This window comes from Schistocerca cancellata, chromosome 10 (genome assembly GCF_023864275.1).
Source record: "Schistocerca cancellata isolate TAMUIC-IGC-003103 chromosome 10, iqSchCanc2.1, whole genome shotgun sequence".
NCBI lineage: Eukaryota > Metazoa > Arthropoda > Insecta > Orthoptera > Acrididae > Schistocerca > Schistocerca cancellata.
The window spans coordinates 137639116-137661043 of record NC_064635.1 but is presented as its reverse complement, the minus strand read 5'-3'; positions in this window follow the sequence as shown (position 1 = coordinate 137661043).

Below are 21928 nucleotides of genomic sequence, written 5' to 3'. Positions count from 1 at the left end.
AAAGTGTACGAAGTAGGTTACAGGAAACTGACCGGTAGAGAAATTAGGTAATGCCGAAACAAAGATAATTATTTACAGATGGCGTTCAACGAGCTGCTACGAGACTTTAACCGGCGGTGGGAAGCAACTAAATTATACTAATGTCACTATGATTTACGACCGAAGTTATAAAAATATTACCAAGAACACTGAGAAGTTCACTACCTGACGCTCAGTAACGCCATAGATTTTTAATAATTTGTCTTTTCTTCTGCATGAAAGTACTAAGAATCTATGTTGACTTTAGAGAAATGCAAACACTGTTTTTCTCTTATGTTTATAATATTTTATCCAATCTGAGCTGAAGATATTTGGTGGAAGAAGTAAAGTAAGGAGTGACTAAGGTTGTGCAGATACCAGTGATACAATGATGAATACACGAACATGAAAAAGTGTACAAACCCTGACATAGATTTAAGAAGCAGTATAGCGTACAGCAGCCAAGCTTCGTTATCAATCTGTTGTTCGTATTACCTAGCATTTTAATTTTCCATTTATGTATGAATTTAAGTATAGCGATTTGTTTATTTATGTGTTTTTATTTCATGCTACTTGTTTTTGAAGCGTGTACCATGCGTTGTTATAATGTTGTAAAGATGAAATCCCGCCCCCCTCACCCCTACATTAATGCACAGATTTTGCCTCATTTGGAGACAATTTCTATAAGCATTTTTGGTGCATTCATTTCTTGGTATAGCCGTTTCGATGAATAAGTGCATTTGTAGCACGATCGTAAGTTAGGGAAGTGCTGTTGTTCTCGAAAACATGTTCTCTTATGCCCTGTGGGTAAGATAGCATCGCGATCGCTAACTGTAGCACTAGAGGCACGTATTTGCTGAGACCACATTCAACTCCCAACCTATGTACTGAAATATTTTGAGCAGTAGGTACACAGATAAAGTTTTGAAAGAGAATACAGGAGCAAATAACGAACGTGGGTGTGAACTACGAAAACCTAGCCAGTGGTAGCAGGAGCTACAATTTTTTGAACGGTAAAAATGAAGGAAACAGTGTATAGTTACTCAGTGAAAGAGAGTTATTCAGTGACAGTGATTTATTCAGTGACATGTGAGTTATACGCACACAGGCAAGTGAGAACAAGTTTTGTACCACAAGCCTTCTTCTTGGAAATGAGACTTGGTGAATTGAGGAAGCCTGTAACGGTATGGGAGTTTGTTTACTACGACAGTGTGCCGTTGGAAAGCTAATCAATAAAGTGTAGTACTTACCTTCGTGAAGTGAACGTATGAGGTGATCTGTGTTCCCCTCTCAGAGCCAAGGTGTACGACGACTCGAAGCAGGTGCAGTAGTTTCGTATACGCTGCGAACGCTGCAGAAAACAGTTCATAAGTATGTGTTAACCCACACGCGCGGCATCACTACCCGGCGGTGGGTGCACGGCTGCTGGACTCCAAACAGTGCGTAGCGTGCTGCCAGACTAACTGTTGGGTGTGTGGTTACTTTAAGTGACGCATTATTGACTGACGACCTGATGAAGAAGGACAATTTGAATGGGTAGCAAAATATACACTACTGGCCATTAAAATTGCTACACCACGAAGATGACGTGCCATAGACGCGAAATTTAACCGACAGGAAGAAGATGCTGTGATATGCAAATGATTAGCTTTTCATAGCATTCACACAAGGTTGGCGCCGGTGGCGACACCTACAACGTGCTGACACGAGGCAAGTTTCCAACCGATTTCTCATACACAAACAGCAGTTGACAGGCGTTGCCTGGTGAAACGTTGTTGTCATGCCTCGTGTAAGGGGGAGAAATGCGTAACATTACGTTTCCGACTTTGATAAAGGTGGGATTGTAGCCTATCGCGATTGCGATTTATCGTATCGCGACATTGCTGCTCGCGTTGGTCGAGATACAATGACTGTTAGCACAATATGGAATCGGTGGGTTCACTAGCGTAATAAGGAACGCCGTGCTGGAACCCAACGGCCTCGTAGGACTAGCAGTCGAGATGACAGGCATCTTATCCGCATGTCTGTCACGGATCGTGCAGCCACGTCTCGACCCCTGAGTCAACAGATGGGGACGTTTGCAAGACAACAACCATCTGTACGAACAGTTCGACGACGTTTGCAGCAGCATGGACTCTCAGCTCGGAGACCATGGCTGCGGTTACCCCTGACGCTGCATCACAGACAGAAGCGCCTGCGTTGGTGTACTCAACGACGAACCTGGGTGCACGAATGGCAAAGCGTCAATTTTTCGGATGAATCCAGGTTCTGTTTACAGCATCATGATGGTCGCATCCGCGTCTGGCGACATCGTGGTCAAGCGTGTATTCGTCATCGCCATACTGGCGTATCACCCGGCGTCATGGTATGGGGTGCCATTGGTTACACGTCTCGGTCACCTCTTGTTCGCATTGACGACATTTTGAACAGTGGACGTTACATTTCAGATGTGTTACGACCCGTGGCTCTACCCTTCATTCAATCCCTGCGAAACCCTACATTTCAGCAGGATAATGCACGACCGCATGTTGCAGGTCCTGTATGGGCCTTTCTGGATACAGAAAATGTTCGACTGCTGCCCTGGCCAGCACACTCTCCAGATCTCTCACCAATTTAAAACGTCTCGTCAATGGTGGCCGAGCAACTGGCTCGTCACTATACGCCAGTCACTACTGTTGATGAACTGTGGTATCGTGTTGAAGCTGCATGGGCAGCTGTACCTGTACACGCCATCCAACTCTGTTTGACTCAATGCCCAGGCGTATCAAGGCCGTTATTACGGTCAGAGGTGGTTGTTCTGGGTATTGATTTCTCAAGATCTATGCACCCAAATTGCGTGAAAATGTAATCACATGTCAGTTCTAGTGTAATATATTTGTCCAATGAATACCCGTTTATCATCTGCATATCTTCTTGGTGTAGCAATTTTAATGGCCAGTAGTGTAGCTTCAAACGGACACTCACCATAGTGCAAAGTGATGTAGAGACTCGATTTTCTACCACTACAGCTATGATTTACATCCCACGCAACGAAATAAAAACGATACCGATGATCATCGAACAGCACCTATGTTTATGTACGAGGGCTTTTTGGAAAGTAAGGAACAATAGGTCGCGAAATGGAAACCACAGTGAAAATGAGAATTGTTTTATTTGCAGCAGTTAGCTACAACTTGCAACTGCTTATCTCCATAGTCGCCGATCCGACTTAGACGTTTGTCGTAGCGTTTTACCAACTTTCCAACACCCTTGTTATAGAGGACAGCCGCCAGCGCTTTCCGTCAACTCTCTACGCTGACCTACAGCTTGTTGTCTGTGCTAAAATCCTGTCTTCATAGCCAGTGTTTCATGTAAGCAGAGATGAAACTCAGAGGGAGACAATTACGGGCTGTATTGTGGGTAATCAAACGTTTCCAATTGAAAACGATGCAGCAGCATCTTCATTGCCCCTGAAGAATGTTGAGAATTGTCTTGAAGAAGAAAACGCATGACAGTTATGTAATTTTGGCTGCATAGCTTCAGGCGAAATTTCTCACCAGCCCCTCGTACTTGGCGGGAGACACTATTGTTCTAGATATCTTTATGTGCTCCCTGTGTGCTCAGAACTAAAAAGAATGACATAACGCGATAGATGGGCATACTAGAGACACTGCCTAACACACTTACGCAAAACTTCATCGAATTTTCACTGTGTTTCCCATTTCGCGACCGATCGTTCGTTACTTTCCTAATAATCCTCGTATATGTTAGTGGTAAGTTAGACTAAGTACTAATATCTGTGAATTTTATTTGTTACATGTTTATTTTGCCCATCATGAGACAATGATAAAACTCAGAAAGGAGACATACTGGGACGTATCAAATAGATCCTGTTATAAAAGAGGGAGGCAGAGAGGAGTATTAGCAACTACAAGGAAGAATTTATCACACTTACCACTACAGGTATTCTTGCTAACCCTACAGCCTGGATCGACACACCACAATATACGTCTTTCTTCTGAAACTTCTTTTTGATTTTCAGGAAAAGTGTAATTGTAGAGTCATAGAAACGATTGCGAAATGTAATTTTGTTGTCAACGTGCTACTGAAAAAGTTATTTGTATGCAGGAACGATGACGCTGCAAACCATCTTAAAATACTGAACTATGGACTTGTATAAAATGGAATGTAATATTCATGTAATTGATGTACAGGACGACGCAGTTATTTTTGTGTGTAGTATGTAAGTTAATGTATATTTTGTGTGCCCTAGTGTATATGTTTTGTTTTCGTTGCTAAGTGTCAGGGCCGGCATCAGAGCTATATAAACAAAGTGATGAGGAGAAATCCCTTAAAGAGACAAACAGTGCAATTCAAGTAAAGGAGTCAAAAAACTACCAGTGTGTAAAGTGGTTGGACTCATTGCCAAAATTTGATATTTCTTCGGACAAGGAAGTTTGTAATTTTTTTCCGTATTGATAAATGTATAGATAATTATTCGACTCTCATACCAAAGATTCATTTGAAAAGTGTTTACCACTGACGGACAGAAGAAGATTTACGCTCTTCGTTTATTAGTTTCAGTAATAGTTAACCTCTTGTTGTTCTCATTTCCTGGTGATAAGACGTGCTGTGTAATTTTAAAGTGAAATTGTGTTATATAATGAAAGCAATTTATGAACGACGTAATTTTCTCATTTACGAGACCGTGGATCCAAGCTCCTGTAACTCTGGAAGATTGTTATTATTTTAATTTGTATGGAGAATTTAGATGGAGACGACGATCTTGATGAGGGCGCTGCTCAACAGTAGAGGTACCTGAATGTGTTCATGTCTTTCCCTTCGTAGCCGCCAATGTTAATTTCCATATTTAGGTCCCATTTACCGCGACATTCAGAAACTGCAGTCTTTCTTTTCATTTAATTAGAAAGTCCATTAATTTTCCTCCTTAGGTGAACAAATCCATTTTAACCACAATTCTTTTTATCGAGGCCACGGAGGATGATAGACCATACGTGCCTCTTTCCCGATCGTACGTTTGCATACATTTGAGTGCGTACCAACGTAACTGTACTTATGACCCATTCCCTCTACAGTATTAATTCTTATTTTGAACCTCTCACTCGCGGTTGTACGTGCCCTCTTATTTTGTGTAGTCAGTTGGGTGTATTCCTTGGTAACATTTCTTTTAATATTCAGTGACTTAATTTCGACAACTGACCTTTGCCTGTGTCGCAATGGCGTTTCATGCAAAATATTTATTACGTGACACTCATATTAACTCTCATTTCAAAATCACACACACGCTAAGCTTCCAACAATTTAACAGGGCGGTTTCAGCACGGAAGCTTTCTGTGTGGTTCGGCACTACGAAATTTGTTCTGACTGTAGTAACTTGTGTTAGCGTCTGATGGCGTCGACATTCAGGTCTACCATTTAAACCTGTTGGCTCACTGTGCATTATTTCTTAACTTAGTGTTTAGTTGGTGTCAGGAAGCGCTGTGTATAATTGAACACATCGCTGCACCAATATATGGTCATTCCGCCAGATCTTTCTGCGAAGTCCATCATTTTGGTCCATATAGGACGTGTAATTATTGTAAGACTAATTTATCATTTTATGCCTTTCCTTGAGGTAATGTCATGTTAGTGTGATTTGAATTGCTTGTTTTAAATACCTGTTAGAATTGATTCGGTTACTGCTTTGAGTCGGTGACATTTTGTTTAACGGGATTTGGTGCTAATTTGATGTTGTTTTACCTAAGATTGTTCTAAATGCACCGCCTTGGGTTTATTATGGTACGATTATTTATTTAACGAGTTTAAGTTGTAACGTGTTCATTATCGTAATGGGACACGTGATTTATTGCATCGTACGTGAGCTCAGCTGAAGCAATCAACATCTTCGATTAGGCTTAAAGAATTGTTAAAGTCTTAGGTGGGAACGTATTTTTTTAAATGTAAATCATTGTACTTCAGCAGAAGAGTTTGTTAATTAGTGCATAAGGTGAGAGTCAATAACAATTGTGAATGATCAAGCTCGGCTATGGTCAGCGTTTGTATCAAGTTAAGTAAATCCTTTTGTTATTTATGTAACAGACTGATATTTCATATGTTGTAGTTCCAATGAGGCCACTCCCAGAGCAATCAAGGAACATACAATTATGGCCAGACGACTGTAGTTTCGTCTGCTCATAAAAGTTTGTATAATGTTCAGTTTTGTGTTTATCTATGTTTCGTTGTTTAATATTCCTATTAGCGCTGGTACAATACGTTTTGGTAACTCACCAGTTATGCGAAAAATCAGTAATCCGAACAAACTGCATACGAAACTGTTTTCGTTAATCGATGCTCCGCTGTAAAGAACACCATGTAAATTTTCGATTAAATACCGTTGTTATTCCGGTAATTCTACTCATCTTTGAGCTAGTCAGTTGCTGCAACTGAATATGTGGCCCCACATTTGTCAGTCGCGCCATCAGCGTGAACAGGTGATTGAAAACGCAGAAGGTACCAGTGTCCTCCCCATGGCTGCACTGCCGCATCTCACGCAAATGGTCCGCGCAGAGGAGGTGCGGCGCTGGCTGGCTTTGGCCCTGCAACGGTTTCCATTAGCCGGCCGGCGGAACCGACCCCCCATTCTCGCGATTAGCTCTGTAATTGGCTGTAGCTCGCCCGGCGGTTTCAGTTTCTCAGGCGCGCCGCGCGAGACGCTAGCCCGGCTAATTGTCTTCCGCTTCCCTACGTGCCTGCTTCCTCCTTAGTAGGCACCACTGCACAGGGGTTGGACAAACACAGAGAGCAACGCATGCTTTACCATATGCTCGTCAGCCGGAACATTTTGACTATCGACCTATCGATATATGCCCGTCCAGGCGAGAGCAGCGTCACGGCTGTTAGTCAACACCCGCACAGTGCATGTAACATCAGTCAGCGCGCTGTCCGTCTGTAGAATGGGATCTAATTGAGGTTTACCGAGGGCGGATAGTGATGGCCCGGAGGGTCGGTACCAGCATTTCGTAAACTGGAAGACTTGTCGGGTGTACGAGGAGTGCCCTGGTGAGTGTCTGCAACCCGTGGCTAAGTCACATCCATACATGAGGGGGCTGGGCGGTCACCCATCATTGTAGATGTCGGACGGCGTAGGCTGGGCAGACTAGTGAAGCAGGACAGGTGGCGAACTATGGCCGAAATAACATGAGACTTCACTGCTCGCTAGAGTACAAATGGCCTGAGCGCAGTGCGCCGGACACTACACTCCTGGAAATGGAAAAAAGAACACATTGACACCGGTGTGTCTGACCCACCATACTTGCTCCGGACACTGCGAGAGGGCTGTACAAGCAATGATCACACGCACGGCACAGCGGACACACCAGGAACCGCGGTGTTGGCCGTCGAATGGCGCTAGCTGCGCAGCATTTGTGCACCGCCGCCGTCAGTGTCAGCCAGTTTGCCGTGGCATACGGAGCTCCATCGCAGTCTTTAACACTGGTAGCATGCCGCGACAGCGTGGACGTGGACCGTATGTGCAGTTGACGGACTTTGAGCGAGGGCGTATAGTGGGCATGCGGGAGGCCGGGTGGACGTACCGCCGAATTGCTCAACACGTGTGACGTGAGGTCTCCGCAGTACATCGATGTTGTCGCCAGTGGTCGGCGGAAGGTGCACGTGCCCGTCGACCTGGGACCGGACCGCAGCGACGCACGGATGCACGCCAAGACCGTAGGATCCTACGCAGTGCCGTAGAGGACCGCACCGCCACTTCCCAGCAAATTAGGGACACTGTTGCTCCTGGGGTATCGGCGAGGACCATTCGCAACCGTCTCCATGAAGCTGGGCTACGGCGCCGCACACCGTTAGACCGTCTTCCGCTCATGCCCCAACATCGTACAGCCCGCCTCCAGTGGTGTCGCGACAGGCGTGAATGGAGGGACGAATGGAGACGTGTCGTCTTCAGCGATGAGAGTCGCTTCTGCCTTGGTGCCAAAGATGGTCGTATGCGTGTTTGGCGCCGTGCAGGTGAGCGCCACAATCAGGACTGCATACGACCGAGGCACACAGAGCCAACACCCGGCATCATGGTGTGGGGAGCGATCTCCTACACTGGCCGTACACCACTGGTGATCGTCGAGGGGACACTGAATAGTGCACGGTACATCCAAACCGTCATCGAACCCATCGCTCTACCATTCCTAGACCGGCAAGGGAACTTGCTGTTCCAACAGGACAATGCACGTCCGCATGTATCCCGTGCCACCCAACGTGCTCTAGAAGGTGTAAGTCAACTACCCTGGCCAGCAAGATCTCCGGATCTGTCCCCCATTGAGCATGTTTGGGACTGGATGAAGCGTCGTCTCACGCGGTCTGCACGTCCAACACGAACGCTGGTCCAACTGAGGCGCCAGGTGGAAATGGCATGGCAAGTCGTTCCACAGGACTACATCCAGCATCTCTACGATCGTCTCCATGGGAGAATAGCAGCCTGCATTGCTGCGAAAGGTGGATATACACTGTACTAGTGCCGACATTGTGCATGCTCTGTTGGCTGTGTCTATGTGCCTGTGGTTCTGTCAGTGTGATCATGTGATGTATCTGACCCCAGGAATGTGTCAATAAAGTTTCCCCTTCGTGGGACAATGAATTCACGGTGTTCTTATTTCCATTTCCAGGAGTGTATTAAATGGGCCTCCGTAGCCGACGACCCATGCATGTGCCAATATTAGCACCACGATATCGTCGGCAGCTCGTGGCCAAGCGGATCGGGGATTTTCTCCGCCTGGGGACTGGGCCTTTGAGTTGTCCCATCATCTCATCATCATTGGAACCGGGAAGTTTGGGAACTTGTTCGGGCGCTGATGACTATCATGTCGAGCGGCCCACAAACCAACATCATCATTATCATCACCACGATATCGGCAACTACGACTGAAATGTGCACGTGACCATAGGCACTGGACATTGGGCTGTGGCACAACGTTGCATAGTCTGACGAATCCCGATACCTTCTTCATCACGCCGATAGGAGGGCTCGAATCCGTCGTCCTCCTGGCGAACAGCTCCTTGACACCTACCCTGCAGGACGGAGACAAGATTGCGATGGCTGCATTATTTTCTGGGGTACATTCACATGAGCATCCATGAGAGCAGTGGAGCTTGTGGTAGGCACCATGACCGTCAAGTAGTATATTGGTTGCAGACCACTTACACCCCCTTCCTATATTCACGTTTCCCGACGGTGGTGGCATTTTTCAACAAGACAATGTGCCATGTCACAAGGCCAGGAGTATTATACAGTGGTTCGACAAACCTATTGGCGACTTCCAATTGATGTGCTGCCGCACCAGCTGGCCAGATCTGGACTGGTCGAACACGTCTGGAATGTGGTTGAACGCAGCGTCATATCACATCCCCCCCATCGCGGAATTTATCGGAATTAGGTTGATTTGTGTATACAGATGTAGTGCCAACTCCCTCCACTGACCTGCCAAGGCCTCATTGCTTCCACGTCACGATGTCTCGCTGCTGTTGTATGTCCCCAAGGCAGGCACAGTGGCTATTAGGTAGGTGGTCATAATGTTCTGGCTGACCAGTGTGAATGTAACTACGTAGACGTCAAAAGCCTCTTCTGGTTTGCTGCTGGATCCTAAAATGGACTCGTTTCAATATTTCGTCTATCCAACTGCTCGCCATCTTCAGGAGAATGCTGCTGCTCTGAGTGTGGCTGAGAACTGACGACTGACAGGGACTAAGCAGCAGCAGCGTTCCCATGAATGTGGCGAACAGTTTGAACCGTCATTTATTTTCAAAGAATATTCTTAAGAATTTATTTTATTTACTAGCGATTCATTAGGAATATCAACACATATAATCACACTATGTAAGCATGGAAGTAGTTGCCAGGGAGTAACTGACGAAATCATAACCAAATTCCATTTAACAAATGGGAATTTTATTCACTTTATAGTGCCTAAAAGCTGGTTTTTAAAGAAACAGATTTAAAATTATAATCAGAAAGCAACCTGTAAAAATCAAAGTTACAAATTATTCAGAGGCAGAAAGAAACAAGTTTTGACTGTATGAGCTTTCGCAAGAGAACCTTGCCGCTCCCTTTTGACACGGCCGTAGTTACGACCGCTCACAACAACCGCTGAAAGACTACACTGGTGCAAATCTGCAACACACCAGATTACCGTAAAGTAAAAGTTTTAACAATTCACACAAGCACACAAACTGTGCACCCTGTAGAAGGGATGGAAATGGTACAAAACACTAAAATTAAAAGTTGAACTTGCCACCGAAGGTGCAACTTGATTTTAACTTCTAAGAAAAGTCTTACGGTGAAAGGGTGGCAACTTTACATACTGAAATGATCATTTGAATAAAAGCCTATAAAACGCAGTCTTATATAAAATTCTACAAGGTTGCCCAAACAAATTAAGATGCTCTACAGTACACAGATACCGTCTCTCATGGTGATAGGCAAGATAAAAATATATTTCAGATTTTAGGCCGTTACACTCCAAGCATTAAATTCGTTAACACAGCAAATCCGACAAACATGACAGAGGCAGCTCCCAACGACAGACAAACACTAACTGCCTAACAAATGCGGACGAGGCACAGACGAACAAGCTGCGGACGAGAGACTGACCAAGAAAACAAGTACAATTACCGAGAGTAAATCACAGAACGCCGACGTTCCAGACCGACAAGTCATCTCGTGTCCCAGTGCGCGACCAACCAACCGATCGATCCAACCGCCAGTGACCATTGCCTGAGCAAACTCGAGCAGACTGGCGGCCTAACGCGCAGACTCAGATGCAGGAACCAAGCTCCGACCGGGCGACCACTCGCTGAGCTCTCTTACTGGCGGAGTGGCAAGGCTCTCATTTTGCCGGCTTTAAAGCTTGATCCGAACGACAGACATACTAGCACTCCGAACGACAGACAGACACTAACTGCCTGCCAAATGCGGACGAGAGACAGACTAGCAAGCTGGGGACGAGAGACTGACCCAGACTGACCCTATGGCGAGCTTATAGCGCCCCTTAAATGCACGTGAACAGGCAACCTTTCCCCTTTCCCACCAGAGGGAGACACCAAAGCTGCGATTGCCACAGCGGCGCCACCGCCAGAAACGGAGGGCGACTGCTTCACACTACGCGCTGCGACGCGCTCTTCAAAACCGCAATTTTTACCACGGCTCAACCTCTTCCCCTCAAACTAGAACAGGCGCGCGAACTCAGGTACTTCACCTGGCTCAAATGGACTCGATATTCCCTACCGGTCTGATCATGTCTGACTAACAGGTTAACCGGTCCCAACACACGGAGCACCGTGTATGGACCTACTCGGTCCCCCATCCTTCCTCGACCCTGAAATTTCTTAATATAGACTAGATCCCTCGGTTTTCCCTGATAAGGACGCCTATTGCGGTTGTACCGCACGGGTTGACGACCATGGGCAGCCGCTATATTGCGACGAACCCGATTCCAGTTCCTTCTAATTAACCCCGGGGATACCTGCTCAGGAAGTAAGTCTTGGATGCGCCATACGTTAGACAAAGGCGAATTGATAGGATAGGCCAATAAGAGAGAGGCCGGAGTAGTCTTCTATGCCTCATGAACCGCAGTGTTAAACGCAAAATTAATCCAGGGCAAGTTACTATCCCACTTACTCGGTTTAACTTGTGGTAAATTATTAACTTTAGGTTGCGATTCACACGTTCAGCAAAGGACCCCTGACTATAATACGGTGTTGTGTTTATGTGCTTGATGTCATTCCAGAAACAAAAGGCCTTAAACTTATCTGACACAGAAGCAGGGGCATTATCACTAACCATTCTCTTAGGAGACCCAAAGATCGAAATATATTCGTAAGGTGAAAAATAGTTACGTTCGTAGTCCTACTTACACTGGGAATAAGTCACGTTAAGCGGTAAAAGGCATCAATTACCACCAAAATTTACATATTTCCTCTACTGGAACGTGACAACGGACCCACATAATCGATATAAAGACGATCTATTGGATAATTTTCACGTTATGAAGACAACAGACCTTGCTGTAGAGCATTACTAGGTTTCGCGGCCCGACACAGATGACAACCGGCTACTAACTTCTTAATGTCGCGCTCCAGATGAGGCCAAGTCTGCTTAATTTTGTGAATCGTTTTATGTGTCTCTAAGTGACCTCCCACCGAAGAGTAACGAAAATACTGAAATATTGGCTGGATTAATGTTCGTGGCAGGCAAATTCGAGGGTGACGCTCACGGCCCACTGCTTTACATAGGATACCTTTCCTCAAGCTGTAATTTCCAATAACCTCACCTGACCTAATTCGCTGCTTGATGGGACTCAATCCCTCATCCTGTTCCCGGTTTTCTTCAAGATTACTAAACAACTGTGGTACCTGCCTCAAAACGAAAGTTGATCCTGAAGTGGACCCTGATGTTGCTCCTCCGAAGCGCCAGATGATGGGTCAAACATACGGCTGCCACCATATTCTCAGAACCTCAGATATGCTTAACTCTAAATTTAAAGGCTGAAATTCTCACGGCCCAACGGGCGATTCGACCGGTCTTGCGTGGCCTAGCCAAAACCCAACTTCAGGCTTGGTTATCCGTTTCCAGCAAGAAACATTTGTGCTCAAGGTAAAACAGTGAGAAAGGGAAGGAAGAGGAGGTGGGGACAGTTACATCTACATGGATACTCTGCAAATCACATTTAATTGCCTGGCAGAGGGTTCATCGAACCACCTTCACAATTCTCTACTATTCCAATCTCGTATTGCGCGCGGAAAAATTAACAGTTGTATCTTTCCGTTCGAGCTCTGATTTCCCTTATTTTATCGTGGTGAGCGTTCCTCCCTATGTAGTTCGGTATCAACAAAATATTTTCGCATTCGGAGGAGAAAGTTGATGACTGGAATTTCGTCAGTAGATTCCGTCGCAACGAAAAACGCCTTTCTTTTAATGATGTCCAGCCCAGATCCTGTATCATTTCGGTGACACTCTCTCCCATATTTCGCGATAATACAAAACGTGCTGCTTTTCTTCGAACTTTTTCGATGTATTCCGTCAGTCCTACCTGGTAAGGATCCCACACCACGCAGCGGTATTCTAAAAGAGGACGGACAAGCGTAGTGTAGGCAGTCTCCTTAGTAGGTCTGTTACATTTTCTAAGTGTCTTGCCAAAAAACGCAGCCTTTGGTTAGTCTTCCCCACAACATTTTATATGTGTTCTTTCCAATTTAAGTTGTTCTTAATTGTAATATCTAGGTATTTAGTTGAATTTACGGCTTATACACTCCTGGAAATTGAAATACGAACACCGTGAATTCATTGTCCCAGGAAGGGGAAACTTTATTGACACATTCCTGGGGTCAGATACATCACATGATCACACTGACAGAACCACAGCCACATAGACACAGGCAACAGAGCATGCACAATGTCGGCACTAGTACAGTGTATATCCACCTTTCGCAGCAATGCAGGCTGCTATTCTCCCATGGAGACGATCGTAGAGATGCTGGATGTAGTCCTGTGGAACGGCTTGCCATGCCATTTCCACCTGGCGCCTCAGTTGGACCAGCGTTCGTGCTGGACGTGCAGACCGCGTGAGACGACGCTTCATCCAGTCCCAAACATGCTCAATGGGGGACAGATCCGGAGATCTTGCTGTCCAGGGTAGTTGACTTACACCTTCTAGAGCATGTTGGGTGGCACGGGATACATGCGGACGTGCATTGTCCTGTTGGAACAGCAAGTTCCCTTGCCGGTCTAGGAATGGTAGAACGATGGGTTCGATGACGGTTTGGATGTACCGTGCACTATTCAGTGTCCCCTCGACGATCACCAGTGGTGTACGGCCAGTGTAGGAGATCGCTCCCCACACCATGATGCCGGGTGTTGGCCCTGTGTGCCTCGGTCGTATGCAGTCCTGATTGTGGCGCTCACCTGCACGGCGCCAAACACGCATACGACCATCATTGGCACCAAGGCAGAAGCGACTCTCATCGCTGAAGACGACACGTCTCCATTCGTCCCTCCATTCACGCCTGTCGCGACACCACTGGAGGCGGGCTGCACGATGTTAGGGCGTGAGCGGAAGACGGCCTAACGGTGTGCGGGACCGTAGCCCAGCTTCATGGAGACGGTTGCGAATGGTCCTCGCCGATACCCCAGGAGCAACAGTGTCCCTAATTTGCTGGGAAGTGGCGGTGCGGTCCCCTACGGCACTACGTAGGATCCTACGGTCTTGGCGTGCATCCGTGCGTCGCTGCGGTCCGGTCCCAGGTCGACGGGCACGTGCACCTTCCGCCGACCACTGGCGACAACATCGATGTACTGTGGAGACCTCACGCCCCACGTGTTGAGCAATTCGGCGGTACGTCCACCCAGCCTCCCGCATGCCCACTATACGCCCTCGCTCAAAGTCCGTCAACTGCACATACGGTTCACGTCCACGCTGTCGCGGCATGCTACCAGTGTTAAAGACTGCGATGGAGCTCCGTATGCCACGGCAAACTGGCTGACACTGACGGCGGCGGTGCACAAATGCTGCGCAGCTAGCGCCATTCGACGGCCCACACCGCGGTTCCTGGTGTGTCCGCTGTGCCGTGCGTGTGATCATTGCTTGTACAGCCCTCTCGCAGTGTCCGGAGCAAGTATGGTGGGTCTGACACACCGGTGTCAATGTGTTCTTTTTTCCATTTCCAGGAGCGTAGATTGGACTGATTTATCGTGTAACCGAAGTTTAACGAGTTCCTTTTAGCACCCTTGTGGATGACCTCACACTTTTCGTTATTTAGGGTCAACTGCCACTTTTCGTACCATTCAGATATTTTTCTAAATCGTTTTTCAGTTTGTTTTGATCTTCTGATGACTTTAGTAGTCGATAAACGACAGCGTAATCTGCAAACAACCAAAGACGGCTGCTCAGATTGTCTCCCAAATCGTTTATATACCGTAGATAAGGAACAGAAAAAGGGCCTATAACACTACCTTGGGGAACGCCTGAAATCGCTTCTGTTTTACTCGATGACTTCCCGTCAATTATTGCGAACTGTAACCTCGCTGACAGGAAATCACAAATCCAGTCATATAACTGAGACGATATTCCATAAACAGGCAATTCTACTACGAGCCGCTTGTGTGGTACAGTGTTAAAAGCCTTCCGGAAATCCAGGAATACGGAATCGATCTGAAATCCCTCGTCAATAGCACTCAACACTTCATGTGAATTCATAGGAACAATGTTTTCTAAACCCATGTTGACTGTGTGTCAATAGATCGTTTTCTTCGAGGTAATTAATAATGTTCGAATATATGTTCCAAAACCCTGCTGCTTATCGACTTTAACGACATGGGCCTGTAATTTAGTGGATTACTCCTGCTACCTTTCTTGAATATTGGTGTGACCTGTCCAACTTTCCAGTCTTTGTGTACGGATCTTTCGTCGAGCGAACTGTTGTAAATGATTTGATGTGGTACAGGTTGATATGATCCCCATGCACAACACATCAGCAGCCTCCATTACTGGATACGCAGATAATGTATCAGCAGTCCAACCACAACATATGGGAATCATATGAAGGGCTTATTTCAATAGTGGTACAAGTCCATTACCTCCACTTTTCTGCCTATCCAAACAAACCGAAGAAAAGGTTCATCTCTAGCAGAAAGCCATATGCTTGAATATTTATGGTATCTCAACCGCAGATTATTAAGCCCTCATTTAACTTTAGGACTCTGTATCTCAAAACGAACAAAAATGGACCTGAACCACTATTGAAATAAGCCCTTCATATCAACCGGTACCGCATCAGAAAGAGTCTGAAGATGACGCAATAAAGCGTTGAAACTGGTAGCGACAAAATAAATAAAATCATAAGGACGGCTGTAAGTGTTTTTATTTTTTTATTTTTTGTCACCATAGTAAATGGCATCCTGCTAAAAGGATGGACATACAGAAGCTTCATGAATTGTAGTGATAGACGCGGGGCTTTGTGCCAGCTTCTCTGCATCCCATGACAGGATATTTTCAATAGGTGAGAGATCTAGAGATGATTTTGAACGGGACTGCACTTCAGAAACGGTGAGAGGTCAGGAAATGAATCCAAAGCAGCCAACTAGTTGTAACAAAATATGGTTTTACTCAAACTTTGAGCGTGGTTTCGATGGATGTTAACCTGTCATCTTCAGAAATGCATGTAACCCGAAGACAGTGCACCAGCACTAGAAACCCGGAAATATACATGTCAAAATTACACGTCATACAGACACTAGATCCCCAAAAAAGGTTGGGAATACCACATATATCATAAACATAACCAAAAGCATGAAAACCTGTACTTACTAAAATTTCACATTGGAAAAACACCAGACAATGAATCGATCAGACATTTGACCAATTGCCAGCGCACATCATTGTATACATTATAAAATATGCTGACCCATCGAGGCTAGTAAAGCCAGAATAGTTAAAATCCAGAAATAAAACTAATCAAACAAAATGTCAGGCCATGGTATGAGCTGTACGCCGACTGACAGGAAAAGGAGAGCGTAAACACCAGGGAAACAAGGCAAGTGACGCATATGTCAAGATCAAAGTACTTGAAACTGATGTAATGTTGTTGCATTAATTTATTCTGAAATCGGTGCTGATGTTCAAGATAATAAAAGCGGGTTAAAAGCTGTGAGCTGTCTGGGGAAGTTAACCTTGCATTACTGCGCAACTGTTTCACCAGGTATCCAGTCTAGCTTACCAAATTTCCAACCAGACTAACATTAATTATAATCTTTTAATAGTCATATGACAACCGATGATATATATATATATATATATATATATATATAAGAGAATTTAAATAAAAAGAAATAAATCAGTTTATATTTGGAAATTTATTTCAACATTGATTCATAACTAAACTGGTGCCTTATTTAGGATTGTGAAAATGTGACTTTGTAATCTTATGGAACACATCAAATACAAATATGGAGCCAAGATTGGGAGACTGCATACAACACGGCATTCATAAAATAATACACAAAGAACGTTGAAACATATGCAAGAGGAAATTAACCACAACAAACCGATTCAATTTTCACCCAAAGAAGTTACGTTCGTAGCGCAATCCTGTCCGTAATGTAATTACCACACACTGGTATACTAAATTCATACTAACTCCCTGTGAAATCTTCCCGAAAAGAATAGCTGAGGGCTACTTTGATGCTTACACCACATGCTTCACGTGGTCAACTTGGTTTACACAAAGAGTGTAACTCCACAATAATTTTGATAATTAAAATAAATTACATCGAAAAGCAATTTACTAAAGAAAAACCTCGAACTGGTTACTATCGTCTTATTATTAACCTGATGGGTCAAACAATTGTATAAGCATGTGGTACTGGTCTCACAAAGTACACCACACGTGGGTTGAACATAAAGAAAAGTTGGTATATTGAAAAATACTGACAAGACGAGACGTTATAATCTCACGCACATTCGCATTTAAGATTGATGATCTTAGTTAAAGTTACAGATCAACACGTGGTTCCACTTTACTCACAAAGTAGTGACAAAGCAACTACTGGAAGATATTCTGAACTTCACACTCGAAATACACTGCGTTGCAATTTAAGATAACATTAGATATTTTAGAGCTAAACCTGAAATAAAGGTGATTAAATTTTCAATTAGGCTGAACTTAATTGTCCTACGGACTTAGCAGAGACGCGCTTAGCCGGAGATCTTACCACTTCAGACGCTCGCCACGGACAGACTGACCTGGGTTCTTACCGAGCGTGCTTCACAAATACAAACGGAAGTGACCAGAGAGGCAGCTCCCTATACCAACATGACAAGGGACGGACAGGACCATACTAAGAATAGAAACCTCTTTGCTTCTAGAAAGCGTAGCTACCTGTTCCGACGTTGGTCCTACTGTTCTCTAGCAGACAGGCTTGTCTGCTACCATCAAGCATGCAACTAGAAATACATTTGCTCATTCATCCTCTCACACAGAAGGGAAGGGGGATGTCAGTATCTTATCATATACAGTATATAACAGAAAGCGGATGTAGGTTCCGTATGAGACTGTGTGACATGGATTACATGTAAACTGTGTTTTAAAGTGTAGTAGTGTGACAGATCGTTCTTGTTTACGTGTAAAAGTGACACGTTTCACTGCTCAGTCGCCTCCCAGTTAGTGAGAAACAACACAGTAAATTTAAAAGTGGAATGTACGCCGTAAATGACAACAGATTTAAGGAATTAACATGAAAGGAATCCAACAGAGGCCTTTCACTGACTCGACTGGACTGTGTACAGATTGGGATTTTGTACTGGCGCTGATGACCGCTCAGCTGAGCGCCTTACAGACCAAAGTACGCTTCCAGCATAAACAAACAATAAGTGGAAATACATTGAGGGTTGTGGGGAGGGCGCTTTGGATAGTGGGAGAGAGATGAAAGAACAGTGAGAAACAATGAATGTCAAAGGACACTATTGTGAAGTAAAATATGCTGACTTACACAAAACATTTTTAAGATCACAATTACATTGTCATACGACCAGTAATAAAGTTAACGTGAGAACCCGCTGTGACAAATGTGCGTGACGATGAAAGAGATTAGTGCATGGGTCTCCATGTAGTGTAAGACACACAGTACCGAGAGTAGATAAAATCAGTGCCTACACAAAATATTAAAAGGAGAAATGAACAAGCAAGCACATATAGTGTATATTAGAATTCTGAGGAATGAGCAACTTGCAAAGGCTACTGAAGATTTTGTACACTGTTTAGATTTGAAGCCTTCAACAAATTGTCTGGAAGCAGCTTGTCAATCAGTAAATTTCCATCCTTGACCTCTAGATGTTTAAATGTCGCTAGTTCTTCCCGAAGATCCAGTAACTGTTCAGCAAACGTAGAATTATGTAAATTCACTCCTTTCTCTACAAAAAGATGCTCTTTATATCTTCTCTTCGCAGTTGTGTATGTTTCACCTATGTAATAGCAGGGACAATCATTAGGGGTCAGTTTATAGACGCCTGAATTGGAAACCAGTCACTAGTATTTTCCACTGTATGCAGAAAATTTTTCTTTACACATTTCAATTTTTCATTATGAGACGCTTAAACCTGTAAGAAAAATTTCAAGGGAATAGATTATGTATGAATTTACCAACATCTTTGTTATTATTGGAAGAAAGATTATTGCTCAAAGTCGGCATTTTTGAGAGGTTTTACTACGGAAGATGTAATCTGCTATATCTGGCGTAGACTGCGATAGATTTAATCCCATTTAGCTCACTTAACTGATTGGCAGATGATAAATGAGTCCTTACTGCACGGGTATGGCGGAATGAAAAATATCTAGTTTATTCTTTTGAATGAGTCGACGGGCTTTCACATTTAAGGCTACTCTTTAATATTGTTACTATACCCTAGACATAATTTTTGTGCGATGACAGGAAGTTATCAACATTATACTGATGGGAGCATGTACGTTATTAATGCATGGGGGATCTTTATGATGGCTCTCCTTCGAATAGTATTTTCTGGAGTTTAGAACAAGCAGACAGATTATTTAATAGTAAATCTTGCAGTGGATATTTGTGGCTTAGACGTCATGCAGATATTCTGGAGAGGAACATCCCTAAGTGCTTTTTGGGGTCAGAATGCTGGCTGCTATAGTTTACCGCACCAGTGTGCAATCAATGCTTTCGGCTAAAAAGGCAGAAGAACAGCGTCCCTTGATATACACCATGTGATCAGACGCATCCGGGCACCACCAAAAACATACTTTTTCATAGTAGTTGCATTGTGCTCTGCCACCTACTGCGAGGAATTCCATATCAGCGACCTCAGTAGTCTTTTTTTTTTGTGGTTTTAGAGCGCACAACTTCAATGGTCATTAGCGCCCTGACTACTCTAAAAATGCACCGCGAGGCACAAGTTGACAACAACTAAAAGGGAAAACACGCTAAAAGAGACTGACAGGCATAGGATTAAAAAACAACATCAAATGTCCTTAGCGAGGTTTGTCAAATTGATAAAACAAAGAACACGAGCAGCTGCTCGTGGGTCATCCGCTAAAACGGCATCGAAAGTATTAGGCAGGTTAAGATCGAGGCGCAGTTGGTTAAGATCGGGACAGGACATTAAAATGTGTCTAACCGTCAGCAAGTGCCCACATGGGCAGAACGGCGCCGGCGCAGCCGTCAGCAGATGGCGATGGCTGAACCGGCAGTGTCCAATCCTTAACCTTGCTAAAACGACCTCCTCCCGCCGAGAAGGGCGTGAGGAGGACGTCCAAGCCACGGGAAGAGGTTTTAAGGCCCGAAGCTTGTTGTCGGTAAGTGCAGCCCAATCGGCATGCCACAGCGACACAACGCGCCGACAAATGACCCTGCTAAAATCGGAAGAAGGGACACAACAAGAAGCTGTCCGAGGCTGGAGGACCGCAGCCTTGGCCGCGGCATCTGCAGCTTCGTTCCCAGGGATACCGACATGGCCAGGAACCCACATAAAGCTAACTGGCGGACTGACGTCCACCAGCCGCTGAAGAGAGCGTTGGATCCGGTGTACGAAAGGGTGAACCGGGTACGGATCACTGAGGCTCTGGATGGCGCTCAGGGAATCTGAGCAGATGACATAAGCAGAATGTCGGTGGCGGCAGATGTAAAGAACAGTCTGGTAGAGGGCAAAGAGCTCAGCTGTGAAGACCGAACAATGATCATGGAGCCGGTATTGGAAACTTTGTGCCCCGACTATAAAGGAACACCCGACCCCGTCATTGGTCTTAGAGCCATCTGTATAAATGAAAGTCATGGTGATGAACTTCGAACGAAGTTCCAAAAAACGGGAGTGGTAGACCGAACTGGGGGTGACCTCTTTTGGGAGCGAGCTGAGGTCAAGGTGAACGCGGACCTGAGCCTGGAGCCAAGGTGGCGTGTGGCTCTCGCCCACTCGAAAGGTTGCAGGGAGTGAAAAATGAAGGTGTTGAAGGAGGCGACGAAAGCGAACTCCAGGGGGTAGCAGGGCAGAGACATACAACCCGTATTGACGGTCGAGAGAGTCGTCAAAAAAGGAACGATAAGACGGATGGTCGGGCATTGACAGTAGCCGACAGGCATACCGACAAAGCAGTATATCGCGCCGGTAAGTGAGCGGCAATTCGCCAGCGTCAGCATGAAGACTCTCTACGGGACTGGTATAAAATGCTCCGATCGCAAGTCGTAAACCCCGATGTTGTATGGAGTTGAGGCGGCGTAAGATGGATGGCCGTGCAGAGGAGTATACGAAGCTCCCATAATCCAGCTTGGAGCGGACGATCGACCGATATAGACGAAGTAGGACGGTTCGATCCGCTCCCCACGACATACCACTGAGAACGCGGAGGACATTTAAAGAACGGGTACAACGGGCGGCCAAATATGACACATGTGGAGACCAGCTAAGTTTCCTGTCAAAGGTAAGGCCTAAAAATTTGGTTGTCTCCACGAGTGGGAGAGCAACGAGACCAAGTCGTAAGGACGGTGGGAGAAACTCTTTGTAGCGCCAGAAGTTAATACAGACCGTCTTCTCGGCAGAAAAACGGAAGCCATTGGCGACACTCCAGGAGTAAAGACGGTCAAGAGAACGCTGAAGACAGCGCTCCAGGACACGTGTACGCTGCGCGCTGCAATAGATGGTAAAATCGTCCACAAAAAGGGAGCCTGATACATCAGCTGGGAGGCAATCCATTATTGGATTGATCGCGATGGCGAACAGAGCGACGCTCAAAACTGAGCCCTGTGGCACCCCATTCTCCTGGCGAAAGGTGTCGGACAGGACAGAACCCACACGTACCCTGAACTGTCGATCCATTAAAAAGGAACGAATAAAAAGAGGGAGGCGACCGCGAAGGCCCCATGTAT